The sequence below is a fragment of the Doryrhamphus excisus genome, linkage group LG7, assembly GCF_037039965.1.
Source record: "Doryrhamphus excisus strain RoL-2023G ecotype Guam linkage group LG7, RoL_Dexc_Guam_v1.1, whole genome shotgun sequence".
Taxonomy (NCBI): Eukaryota; Metazoa; Chordata; class Actinopteri; order Syngnathiformes; family Syngnathidae; genus Doryrhamphus; species Doryrhamphus excisus.
This window is the reverse complement of record NC_136363.1, coordinates 12,657,548-12,671,708: the sequence shown is the minus strand read 5'-3', so window position 1 is coordinate 12,671,708 and position 14,161 is coordinate 12,657,548. Positions and strand designations below refer to the sequence as shown.

General features: G+C 42.9%; 1 protein-coding gene across 2 annotated transcripts in view; it reads right to left on the bottom strand.

The window, feature by feature from the left end:
• Positions 1 to 14,161, bottom strand: part of atxn1a (ataxin 1a) — a 61,897-nt gene that overhangs the window by 46,290 nt on the left and 1,446 nt on the right. The window contains exon 2 of one of the 2 annotated variants that reach the window (XM_058046864.2): positions 9,604 to 9,773. The gene's annotated coding sequence lies outside the window, so the exon portion shown is untranslated. Of the gene's footprint in view, positions 1 to 9,603; positions 9,801 to 14,161 lie in introns of those variants that run through there. The other variant, XM_078792134.1, reaches the window with a different exon arrangement.

Genomic DNA, 14,161 nt, shown 5'->3' with positions numbered 1-14,161 from the left:
ACAATATTCCATTCCAGGAAGCTGTTGACCTTTTTTTTTGACCTTTCACCTTGTTCCTACGGTGAACTAAATCCCCCATAAGGAACACAGTTTATGTCATAGAGCAATCACAAATGTGGCACAGGTTGGCCTGTCACAATCATCAATAAATCACTTAAACCCCACAATAAATAAAAAACAATTCAATAAATTTGTCGGCGTCAAAATAATGTCATGCATGCGTATTTATTTCCCTCCTGTCTCTCGATATGGACCAAAACTCATATCATCATATATTTATGTATGATCAGGGCTCTACATTAAAAACAAAAATGACTTGCCCATAGGGAATCCTTAAGGTGAGAACTACTTGCACGAACTTGCCCGAATATGCTGATAATTCATCAGATAATAGTACTGATGCATTGTATTTGGAGGAATGTCTGAAACGTATGTTAACATGGCATGCCATGGCGAGGAAAAAGCTATTTTAAGTAAACTTGAGTGACTTTTTCCTTTCACGAGGCGAAGACACCTTCAAGTGGAAATAGAAAAGCATTCCTGCAGTAATAATTAGATTCACTGTGCATACACCTACAACATTATTGGTATTATTATCATTTTTGTTAGTAGTACTAGCGTGCATTATGTTGCATTTGTTGCCAACATATGGATAGAGCGGTCATGCCAGTGTACATATACGTGATGAAAGTACTTTTCTGTACTTGCACCCCAGGAAATTCAATATTTGGGCTTTAAAACAAGCTGCTTTTGTGTGAAATGTGTACGAAATGTAGCATTCTCATGCTTACACTGTAAGGAGTTTGCATTTCCAACCATCCGCTTTGCATTGTCACCCACAGAGACACAATATTTCAACTTTAAATATTCTTTGCGGTCATATTTCATTTTCATTTACATACTCAGGGCTCTACATTAAAAACAAAAATGACTTGCCCATAGGGAATCCTTAAGGTGAGAACTACTTGCCCGAACTTGCCCCATGTAAAATGAAAAGACTACCATAATGATATCATCTAATTTTTGTGGCATCACATGAGAATCTCAAATAGAGATTAAATGATTATCAATTGTAGAGATGTATGTTAACATGACATGCCATACTACCTTACACATGGTAGTTGTAGTAAGCAGTGATATTTATAAGTTAATGATATTTATTTATAAGTTGTGCGCCACAATGAAACATTATTGAATAGACACATTTGTGTACTAGTAAAGTGTTTTTAATCCAGAAAAAAAATGCTCAATGGTCAAAAAATAATTTGTGAAGCAAAGGTGAGAAAAATACACAGAGAAATGGAAGCGCTAGATTTTGTAGCTTGTGCAAAATCAGCACCTGGTATTGGATCTAATCGGTGGTGTTTCATTGTGACCACTGCAAATTGTCACAGCAATGTGATTCACTCACCTGTGCCATCATTTGATTTGCTGCCGCTAATAAAATACTTGTTTAGGAGGCACTGGTTCATCACTTTTTGCTGTTGTTGAAGAATTAGACCATGTTGGCAGGGACGTCATGATAGATGTTTTAGTAGTCAAGAGATCGCTGATTGGTTGATCCAGGTTTTTTGGGTGTGAGAAAAACACGGACTGTGGACTACGGACCACGGTCTAAACGATTCTGATTGGTCCATTTCAAGATTTGCAAGAATTGGTTTGCAAATTACCACCAGAATTACGCAGTCAGTGTTTTACCAACACCCAACAAGAACCGCTTTTAAAAAAACTCTTGGCAGTATGGCATGCCAAAGGGCACTTGCCCGACAGGAATATCACTGATTGGATTTACTTGCCCTGAATTTTGCCCCGGGCCATCGTTATTGTCGAGCCCTGATGATATATATCCCCATATTTTTCCACAAAGTGAGTCAAAGTCACAATATCATGCACCATTTTGTTTCTATTTGGCATGTTTGCAACTTTGAACTCATCACACAGCAACTTAACACCGTTAACACTGTTATGTTATTCACAATACAGCATTTGCAACCCCTGCAAATTCTCAGAAAGCATTATTTTTTATTTGTGGGAAAAGCTGCAATTTAGTACTTGTCACCTCCACCTAGTAGGACAGCCACCTCGTTTGCCCTACGTTGGGAAAGCTTGAGCGCACAGAAAGTACTGTACTTGAAATTGCTTGAGGAGACGTTTGTATGCGCTGAATCAATTTACACTCTTACATGTGACAAGCCAAACGCCTACCTCACTCAGGCTTCAGGCCAGAGGAACACACAAGGAGCATGCACCACTTTTTCTATACAATCCTAGGAGGGAAGGATGCGTGTTGCCGAGCAATTGACTGGCCTGGCATTGACGTACTATACGCTCTCTGTGGTCTGAAGTAATGGTGACTCCCTTGACCACATGCACACCCTCCTCCTCTTCCTCCTCCTCCTGGCCGCCACAAGTAAGTGCAAATGATCTTCATGAAGTGAAGTGTCTCGTAATGGCGAGCCCCCCACCCTTATCCTTTCAGCAGTAGTCTATATTTTGGTGGCGTGTGCTGTCAGGTTTCAAATGCACTCAGCTATCCATCTCGGGGAGTTGCGCTGGAAGTGGCGGGGGGGGGGTTGGGGGGGGGGTATTTGCTCGAAGAGCTAATGGCCTGTCATGTAGCGTTAAAGCGAGACGACTGGGCGCACGCCTCGGAAAACCAGAAGCACTCTGCCATGGGGGGGGGGGCATCTTTTTTCAATCAAGTTTGGGTGGGTTGTTGAAGGTAATGGCGCCGCGTTAGATAAGTGGCACTGTGTCCAAACTTCAGCAATTTATTTAATTTACTTTTATCTTTTATATCTTATTGCTTTAGTATTCTTTAATTGTCATTTATCTTATACAATAAAGTCTCGTTATATCGATATTCTCGGGAGTCTGAAAAAATACCAATATAACCAGACTATCCATATATCCGATCCTGCGCCGAACTGCATTAAAAGTGGGCAATAATGCACTCGACATTGTTCTATAGTATAGAAGCAGCTTAAATCAATCTTTGCTTAAGGATTTCAATACCAAAAAAGAACACGGCGAACGGCTGCTTCCAGTCAACTTTATTTTTCACACTTCCACCACCAGAGCGCAGCACACACACCGATTCCCGCACTTCCTGGTTCACAGGTCATGCTCAACCCGCCCCACATAGCTGGCCAAACACATGCCTGCAACAGAAGAAACCACAAACGCCAGCATGTACATATGAAAAACAGTGATTATTGCAAGCGATAAAAAGATATCTGAATACAACACAATTAAATACATGTATTTGTACGCTTGTGTCTTTGTTGGAATAGGTGTGTATGCTATGTCAGTTGGTTCTTCTGTTGCAGGCATGTGTTTGGCCAGCTATGTGGGACAGGTTGAGCATGACCTGTGAACTAGGAAGTGCAGGAATCGGTGTGTGTGCTGTGCTCTGGTGGTGGAAGTGTGAAAAATAAAGTTGACTGGAAGCAGCCGTTCGCCGTGTTCTTTTTTGGTATTGAAATCCTTAAGCAAAGATTGATTTAAGCTGCTTTTGTATCGATATAAGCAGACCAAATTGGCTGGCGGGAGATGAAAAGGGCATCGTAGTAACCGGATTATCATAATAACCGGGTATTGTACTGATGGAACTAATTATATCATAAAAGACTAGAAATTTGCCGGGAAATGAAAATAGTATCGTAATAAGCAGTAATTCGTTATAACCGATATCGATATAACGAGACTTTACTGTATGTTTCATATGCATTTTATTTTTTTCTTCCTTTCTTGATAAATTAATTGTATTATTTTGGGGGGACTTTTTTACAACACCACTCAGTGAATATTTCAAGGCTGCAGTAAATTCTTTTTAAAGCCTCCACACACACACACACACACACTTAAGTAGCAAATGAAATGAATCATGGAGTGGGCATCAGTGAAGAGTTTTATCCTTTACAGTAAGTTTAAAATGTAGCCTCCAGAGAGGAACACCTCATCGGAGGTTCCACAATAAAAGTGAGTGAGTGTGCCTTTAACCTCCACATGTTTCCCATAAAAGCCATTCAAAAGGGAATGAAATAGTAATTTCCCGTTATGTCAACTTTCTTCTCTCCTACCGCAGGTATTTTCCCTGGGCCAGCCCACGAGGATGGGTGGTGTGCAACAAGTGTGTGTGTATTTCCATGCAAAAGTGGAGCCAATATAAAGTCGTTAAAAGCTGTCCGGTTGAAATATGTGCACAGTCATCCGCACTAAGCAACGCGGGGAGGTTGGACAATTGTATATTGGATCCATGCAACACCTTCTTATGAATTGGGTCGGTGAGATTCACGGAAAATGCAGGAGGAGGGAGAACATTGGCTGGAATCATGGGTTTGCTCCTTTATCGGAATCAGCACCGGTGTGAAAATACTGAAGAACTATTGCTCGGCCCAGGGCACAGCTTCATAACTTTTGCTAACAAGCCAAGTATCGGTCAGGTGAACTAAGTCAAACATTAAGTTGACTTTGGGTGGTTGGGTGGATGGATGGGTGGATGGATAGATGGATAGATGGATAGATGGATAGATGGATAGATGGATAGATGGATAGATGGATAGATGGATAGATGGATAGATGGATAGATGGATAGATGGATAGATGGATAGATGGATAGATGGACTTTCTTGTCATTGCACAATATCACAGCAGTGAAATTGCCAATGAAATGTCGTTGCCTGGCTCCCGCAAAATAATAAATAATAATAATAACGTGGAGAATAAGTACATCACATCAAATATGCACTGTTACGCTGGACATTTGTACTCAATAAATATGGTGGCAACTAAAAAAACGGCAAAGTGGACAATCTCAACTTCTAAACATTCCATTTCAGGAGGATGTTGGACCTTGGGTTTGTTCAGATTTCGAATGGATTCCAAAGAAACAACCCAACAAAAAGCAGCAAAAAACTCAGATCCAAGCTACGAGCTGCCATCTTTGTTTATCTGCAGTCTTGAAGAATGCCACGATTAAGTTCGATTAAGTTGCCTGTCCTCAGATAACAATGCACAACATGTCTCTTTCACAAAAATAGAGCCCACAGTCCGGCCCAATACAATGAGAGCGAAAACAGCCAGCTGCACGGTTCTGACCGTGGCCAAAGTATCCAGTGTCAGAAACGGGAAGTCAGTCAATCAGTCAATCAGTCCCGTCGCTAGCTAGCTCTCCTTCGGCCAAAGGTGTCCCGCCAGATGAGGCTCCGCACTGTCCAAGCCGCCATCACCCAGCCAACCAGCAAGTCAGACCAAAACAGTCCAGCATCCAGCCACGGTCAAACCACAGTCCTGGCGGAGGAGGATGACTTTTAGCATGTTGGACGAGATCTGCTGCTATCAATCTATTCTTCTGTGACTAATGCACTTGACTTGAATCACCAAGTGGGATAAGGCATCGGCAGACATCGGCATCCTCGTGAGCGTGCCAAGAACAACACGGGTGCGCAGTAGGGTGGGTTTTGGTATTCCACTGATTGTTTCTATCACTGGCTTTTTTCCTGTTATTGAATTCCTCTCTGTCAAATGCCGAGGCCATTGTTGCCGCCTCCGCTGCCGTCCTATGCGGTGTGTCGAGTGAGCGGGGTGCACAAGGGGGTCACACTTTGAACTCAAATCAACTATAACTGGCACAGAAGCAGCTCACTCCACTCTGGCACTGCAAGCTCATTTTGGGACAGGTTTTTGGGCAGCCTTGAGCAGGCACGGCCCGGGCCGGTTCCTGGTTTCAAGGTGCACCAAAGCCACGGTTTCAATGCCAAATGGTATGAAAGTTCACATCATACCTTTTCTATCATATGAGACAAAGTGGATGTCCAGCGTGGCCACAACGTGGACATACTTTGTTACATCCTGTGTTATTCCTCCCAGTCTGAACAGGGCTTGGATGTGTGCCGTGTTGCCATACGTCCGTCATGGATAGCGCAGGCGTTGTTAGCATCTTGTAAGCACTGAGCGGTGCCGGCATTGAGGGTGGACATATTACAAATTACAAATATTCCCAAACACTTTGGCCAGTCATTGGCCTTTCATTCATTCACGCAAGCAAATGAACGGCTATCGATGGGTCTGCCACTACGGAACCAAAGTGGCATACCTCCGCATGAAGCATCATTTTCTCTTGGGTGGATGCATTATGATTGGTAAAGCTCAGCATGCGCCATTTGCTGCTTTTTCACATGGCCTCTCATGTTACACGAGGCTGTTCATTATCATAACAAGTGTTTGCGTATGTAATGCGTGTCGTTGCGGTGAATACGCTCCGTGTGTGGACTCGTCCTTGCCGGCTTGTCACGTCAACCAGACGCCTTCCTCAAAGCATAACAGCGAAAGAAAACACAGCATAATAGGCAAGGTTACCATTGGGTTCAAACTAATGGCTCACTTGAACAGCCATCAATGTCACATTTCTGTTTACATGTCACTCCATTGCTAATGACAAGACTGTACCCTTGTTGTTTATGCTAGCTGAAGAGACAGGAAACGGGCATAACAGCCCTCTTAAGCTCTTCGAGGGTTTAAGATTTTTCAATGGGAAATGCTCCGAAAAACATTGAAGTGAAATCACGTAAAGCAGATCTCTAAGTAAGGCACTGAGTTTTTTTTTTAAATGACATGAACAGCTGTGGCTGCAGTCAACCGCCCGGGATGGATTTTTTCCCCGTATGAACGCCACAAGACAAGAGTAACCGTATCACAAGTGTTTGTGTGAAACTCAAGCGCGCTACACCTGCCGTACTTTAAAATGGCTGAACGCTACAATAACATTGGCTGTTTTGTGCAATATATAGTTAATTAATGACAACTTTTTCATGCAGTCCAAATCATTATTTTTTTACAGTTTTTTTATGTAATTGGTTAATTGCATTCAGACCCTTATTTATAAATTCATTCATTCATTTTCTACCGCTTTTTCCTCACAAGGGTCGCGGGGGTGCTGGAGCCTATCCCAGCTGTCTTTGGGCGAGAGGCGGCGTACACCCTGGACTGGTGGCCAGCCAATCACAGGGCACATACAGACAAACAACCATTCACACTCACATTCATACCTATGGACAATTTGGAGTCGCCAATTAACGTAGCATGTTTTTGGAATGTGGGAGGAAACCAGAGTACCCGGAGAAAACCCACGCATGCACGGGGAGAACATGCAAACTCCACACAGAGATGGCCGAGGGTGGAAATGAACCCTGGTCTCCTAGCTGTGTGGTATGCGCGCTAACCCACAGCCACCTTATTTATAAATTATTTTTGATTTTATCGGTGTGATATCATGCACCCCTAAACTGTGATGGAGTGAAACATAAGCTTCTCCAAGAGCCGGTTGCACAAGTAAAAAACAAAATGCAAACATTTCTACTAATTGCTATTTTTTGTACAGATACCAAGGTAAATGCTCCCCCAGGACTGCTCATGCACTTTTGGTTCATATTCAGCTAGTGCTGTACAAACTACATGTATATGATAAAAATATCAACTTTGATGAGAGTGCTCTTTGATTGACAGGTGAAAGTGCTGTATGTGCATTTGACCACCTGAGACCTGTCAAAGTAAGAGCGAGGGTAGGGTATTGTGGTCTTTGTGCAAATGCCTGTGTAAATATATACAACAGACAAACAAAAGGTTCCTCTCCTGCAGCAGGTCACTCATTAATCCTACTGTGAAATTCACAAACACACACCCATACAGGCATGATGTTAGCACACGTATGTTTGAGTGTGCCTGTGTACAAACGGTCCTGACCACAGAGCCAAGTGTAGTTAAATGGCGTGTGATTATGACACATTGCCATCTAATTGCCTCTCATTACCATTTGAAAGCCAGTGGCGGACAGTGAATCAAAGGCCCCGCCACCCGCAGTTCTTTCTGGTGTTTTCCTGCACACAGCCTTTGTGTGTGTGTGTGTGTGTGTGTGCGCTCACCTAGGAGTCCAAGGTCCATACCCAAAAACTCTGTTTCTTAATTTGTCAGCTAAATATAACACCTTCATTTAAAACGACGACTGCACTTTTGGAGCCTTTTTCAACCCAACCCAACCTCGTACTGCTTCATTCTTAAGTAAGGATGTGCTTTTAATTGTCAATGTGCAGTGAAAAAGAAATGATACTCAGATGTCTGAATAATTCCATTTTTACCTGAACAAAAGGGGTGGAAGAAAAAAAGCAAAATGCAGCAGCGCCTGAAGCTCCCAGCTGAATGGTTTTACATTCAAATGCATACACCAACCGTAATGAAACCACCTGATTCATGTTGACATATTATGAGCGTGTCCAAAAAGCGTGGATGCAAACAACTTACGTCTTACATCCCCGAATACATTGGGTGATACGAGCATAAAGGAGACTATAGGGATGTTATTTCATGCTTAGAGGGCTCTAATGAATGTTAAAACTTGTATTTAGAAGGTTGTGAACAGGTTTTCTATGCTCTGGAAATAATAATGCTCATGTATTGACTTAATATGGAGCCTTATGCTGAGAGCCGTGCCTCATATTTTGCACCTCTCAGTGATGCAAAATATTTTAAAAACTCCTGCATCACATCTCAATGTCAGCCAAGGAAACTAAATGTCAATATATTTAATCAAAATGACTTTTCTGCATACTGTTAATAGTGTTTGTAGTTTATATGTTTATAGAAAAGTGGACTAATGACTCTCATGCTATTTTTTGCCACTTCAGCAATATGGTAATAATGAGTTACAAGGTGGTGGTGGACCCAAATGCATGCCTTTTACTTTTATTACATCCCGTTGGATGCGTATGCAAGGTTGCACAAACACACCGTGAAAGTGCATGCAGCCCCCAAAAAGCAGAATGACAATGTGGGTGATATGGCCACCACTTGGGACGTGGAGCCTAGTGCAGCATAAGGGGGGTGTAAACAGAATAAAAATAGCCTGCTATCACAGGCTTCCCCACAGTCCCGTTATATAATGGCCCAAGCTGGGATGAATGACATCACGGGTAGTCTCGCAATCACAAAGCCAGTGTGTCCTTTACAACCATACGCCCATGTAAGAACACGAACGCCGTATATTGGTAGACTTCCATGCACGATATTTCACAGGAAAGATGATGAAACATGCACAGTAAACACATGTTACAGTCGGGTTTGGTAGTTGCGCGTTAGTGTTCAACCAACAGCACTTCCGCGATGGTGAGACGCTGATAAAAACGCATGAAAAAAAAACAAAAAAAGCTCCCTTTTGCTCAAACAAAGAGTTGCAAAACGCTAAGTGGAAGCGACGCACTTTGCTAGTGAATGTGAGCGCTAAGGGGGGAGAAAAAAAGAAGCGAAAGTGTGCAAAAGGAGTGGCGCAGTTCTAGAAGCTCGCACGCCGGGCTGACGCGCTCCTCGCCCGGCTAACGACGCTGCCGAGCAGCGGGGCTCGTGCTCAACTTTACCCGCCGAGCACCACACGAGAGCCGGCGGAACTCTCGCTGATCGCTCGCTTGCTGACATGTTCAAAACCCACCATAGTTACACGAATCGCCCTTTGCTTTCCCCCCCCTCACTACTCCACGATAAGGAGCGACACAAGAAACGCAAGCCCCCGGTTTGGGGAAGAGGGAGGGGAGAGCAGTTTTGTATGCGGCTTACTGTGTGAGGTGCGGCGGGGGGCTGCTTGGGGTCCGTGTGCCTCCTCTCCTGGTTCTCCTCGCCTCGGCTCGGCTCAGCTCGGCGTCCCCCTTGCTCTGCTCCGGGGCTGGCGGCGGAAAGCGTCGCTCCCTCCCCGCCTGCTGATGTCTGCGGCGGCCGGCCCCCACCTTCTGAGAGAGGCGCACAAGTTCACACAGGGAGCAGCTGAGTGAACTACTCATGCAAAAAGCAGACGAGCGCGCGCGCACACGCACACACACACACACACACACATACACACCATCATATAATTAGCTGTGTGTGTTTGGATGCAGCGACTTCCAGAAGACTCCAAAGAAACATTAACTGATTATGTTTGCATTATAACATTTTAACCACAATATTAGCTGCATCTAATGATCCTGTTGTCAGAGTAATTAAATGAGCAATAAATCCTTACACTTGTAGTCTGCATCCTACTGACAGCTCTTTCTCATCTTTTAATGAACATATTTACCCTTATTTGTGCCCACTTTTTAAAATTACCCCATGGTCAATATTTCATATTTTGGCACCACTTTGGCAACCTTCAAAGTTATTAAAACATGCACCAATAATGTCAATAATATACAGCATGTGACCTTTCATTTGCAACAATGTGGCAAAGGCAAGATGTTCCAAGATGATCAAGTAGAGTTGTTGATAGTAGCGTTTTTGCACTACACTCTTAAAACAGTAGCGCTCTCCTGTCATATAGAGAATCTTTGCCTCACATCTTTGAGGATCTTTATCCAGTGTTTTGGCACTAGCGTCAGCACAGCGCAGAAGAACGTTTTTTTTTCCAGTAGGTCCTTGAAAACAGAAAAGCACTTCTGTCATGTAGAGGATCTTTGACTAGTGTTTTTTGTTTGGATGTTTTTGGCAGTACGTCTAGCAACAGCAGAGCATTACTGTCATGTGGAGGATCTTTGACTAGTGGTTTTTCACAGTCGATTCTTAAACAGCATAAATATCCTGTTATATAAAGGACCTTTATATCTGCAAGAGAGGAGAAATATGATCTCAGGGAAGAACTCAATTTGAAACACTTATATGTTAGGACTACGTTATGTGAGCCATAGCATTTCAGTATGTGGAATCAAATTATGGAAAGACCCTCAAACAATGCACAACGATGAGCCAATTCAAGAAACAATACAAGCAGTTGATGTTTGCTAAATACAAGGATGAAGAGTCTTGAACCAGTCATGATGTGCTATATATATATCACTATATTGACACTTACTATGGTACCCATTATGTCATTGGATGCTCATATCACCTCCTACTTCGGTACGTGACAAAAATAAAATAAAATAAAATAAAAAATGTAAAAAAAAAAAACTTAAACTATATTAGGAAAGCAGGAAGTGAACAAATGTAACAGTTACTGATTGTAAAAGTACTAGATGGAGGGGTAGGATTTAATAAGCTTTGCTTCTTCCTACTCCTTTTGGACATGTGGAACTGGGAACTGATTATGTGATGCATTCAATTCAACGAAATAAAACCATTACCTTTGACTCAAAAACAGCACACTGCTCCTGTTACATAGAGGATCTATGACTAATGCTTTTTTGACAGTAGATTCTTGACAATAGCAGAACTCAATGTCAATTAGAGGATCTTTGACTATTGTTCTTTTGTAGTAGATTCTTAAAAACAGCAGAACGCTCCTGTCACGTAGAGGATCTTTGACGGGTGTAAACATATTGTTTGGGTTTGAATTTCTGAGTGTATTTATGACTATATGAGCCATTGGAATGGATAAATAGACAAAATAAAGCAAATAAAATAAGAATAGTATAGTAAAGGAGAGCTGCCCCCCCCCCTTGTACCTAGATTTCAGAATGTGTCCCCCAGAACAATTCAGATGAATCTCCCTGCTCTATTGCATAATAAATGATCTCCTACGTAACATTAAAAGTAGACTCTTCTGTTGAGAAATGCGTCAGAGAGCGAGCAGAAGGTGGTGTCAGGCGTTGTGCCCCATTGTCAGCTGATGTTGACACGGCTCGTCACTAACGTGCTTGTCGACTATGTAACGTGAACGCACCTGAAGGCAACTCTGCATGGATTTAAAACACCTTTCCCTCGGACCCCTCCCGTATGTTCCAACGTGGCCTTGTAAAGCATAACAACACACGTTGCTCAATCATCTAGTAGAGCCTGACCATAACAGCTTGGGTTGCCCCCCGCTGGCCGTCGGCAAGAATGCAGGTTGACGTCCACTTGCAGCCACTGCTTCTGTATTAAATGGAAACATAAATGAGCGTTAATAAATGGTGTTAACTTGCACCAATCCCAGAAGAGGAACAAACCCACCAATGCTTGTGTGTATGTGTGTGGGGTACTCCCAGGGGGCAGTAGCTTTCGGGAGGGTGGAGCCTCTCCCTGAAGACCCGACCTGTTTCCTCTGTGGGTGGTGTAAGGTGACGACACCTGCAGGGTGTAAATGTGCTGACGGGTGTGGCCCGGCAAGATGGCATTTCCTTGCAACAAGCTGTGGTGTGCTAGCCGAGCTTAGAGTCCAGCATCAAGCACGTATTCACATTCACACACAATTCTCACGGGAATTGCATTTGTTAGTTACGATAAATAGCCGTACTGGCGATGAATGCATCCCAGGCCAATCAGAGGCCGTAACGTGCAGCTTGTTCCGGAGAGGTGTGCTATTAGTTTTCTCTGTCCCACTTGCAACATTTTGGACTTTTTTTCCGCGAATAAACCCATGCTGCCTATGCTGCCTACAGCCACCAGTGGGCGTATTTCCACACTGCACTGGTCTGAAAAACATACAAGTATTGACACACAAACCAGAGATTTGTCACGACACAGATGAATAAGTAACACCGAAGTCAACTTGCACCACGCACATAAATATTTAATCATCCATAGCCTTTGAAAAAAAATCCCTCTGAGGGATTTTAAAAAGTCATAAAGGTTGTGTAAAGCTCTTTATTGGAGTGAACGCCGCGCCCTGAAGCACTTAACATTTTACTGTATTGTTATCATTGCACTCTCTTTAAAGGCTTTTTTAGTTTTTTTAGGCTTTAGTAGTTTTTTAGCTTCTCCTTTTACTCACAAGCGTTTCTATTTTTAGGGTCAGATGGCGTCAAATTTCCTCAAATAGTGGCCTCCCCTGTAATGGACGCCACGCCCTTCATTAAATAAACACCAGGCCTCAATCAGACACCTTCTTGTGTCCCCTTATTTACTGATTTTAATGTGTAACAGCAGGCGTGGCTAGTCCGCTTCAATAAATAAAAGGCCACACCTCAATTAAACGCCCGCTTTTGCCCATTTGTTGACGCCTTTACCACAGCACACACTTCCTGCAGCACTTGAATAAACGCCACACCTCAATCAAACACCTTTTTCTCCCCTTATTCAGACACTTTAACAGTCTCCATGGCAACACAACAAGGGCATCTGTAAAGCTGGTGTCTGCAGTAGAGTTTAATGAGACACAACACAACCTCATGTAAAGTTTCCCTTTTAGAGGTAATCAAACAATGGACGCTGAACATGTTCTGACACAGCAACAAGGAAGCGGCGGAAGCGGCGGAAGTGGCGAGGATTAGGATGCAAAAGAGAGCTCCTTAATCTGCCGTATTAGCGGCAGCCAATTGAATCAAGATGTCCTGTTCGGGCAGATTTTTGGGAGCGTAATCCTGCGGTGAGACTCCACTGGGAAGGAGAAACATGGATTCATACTTTATCATTATGACTTCAGATAGCGCTGGAAATTACAGACCCTGAATGCATCATCAGAGTGCTGTCTATGCAGGTTAAAAAAGGACACGCTGTTATTTTACCTTATTTAGAGTTCAACCCAACTCCACCTCGGGATATTTGATACATAGAGAGAAGGTTTAAAAGTCACATCTTATTAAGTAAAGACATATGACAGTGCTGCTTAGTGCACACAATAGTGCTCTGTCATCTCACCACTCCCCCCTCCCGTGGTCACTCCCTCCTCTGTATATAGTTCTAGTACTACATGCTCCAGTTGACAGCTCATGCCGAGCCAGCACATTCCGCATTATTACTACTTCAGAGGGTTGTGTGGCCCCCGCAAGCTGTCCCATTGGCTGAGCCGCCCTCACATGTGGGACCCAGCGAGAGCCAATGAGGAAGCAGCTCCGGTGGCGGAGGGCGGAAAAGAGAGAGAGGCGACCTCTGCCGGTCTGCACGAGCAGTGCATCGGTTGTCTACTGTGGGGCAACTTAATTAGGTAATCGTTCAATAAACATAAAAAATTACAACAAAAAAAGGGAAAATATTTTATAAATTAATAAATAACACGATAAAAAAACAAAAAAATCGGTCAATGCAAAAAGTTGGGAAAAAATAATTTAGAAAATATAGGGCGTGAAAATAAAGGAACAAATAGGACAAAAAACAAGAAATAAATAGGAGGCAATAAGACTAAAAAAATAATAGATTAATTTAAAAAGAACAATAAATCAATAAATTGTGAAAGGGGATAAAAAACAAAATAAAAAGGAAATAAAAAGTCACGTTTTAATTTGCAAGA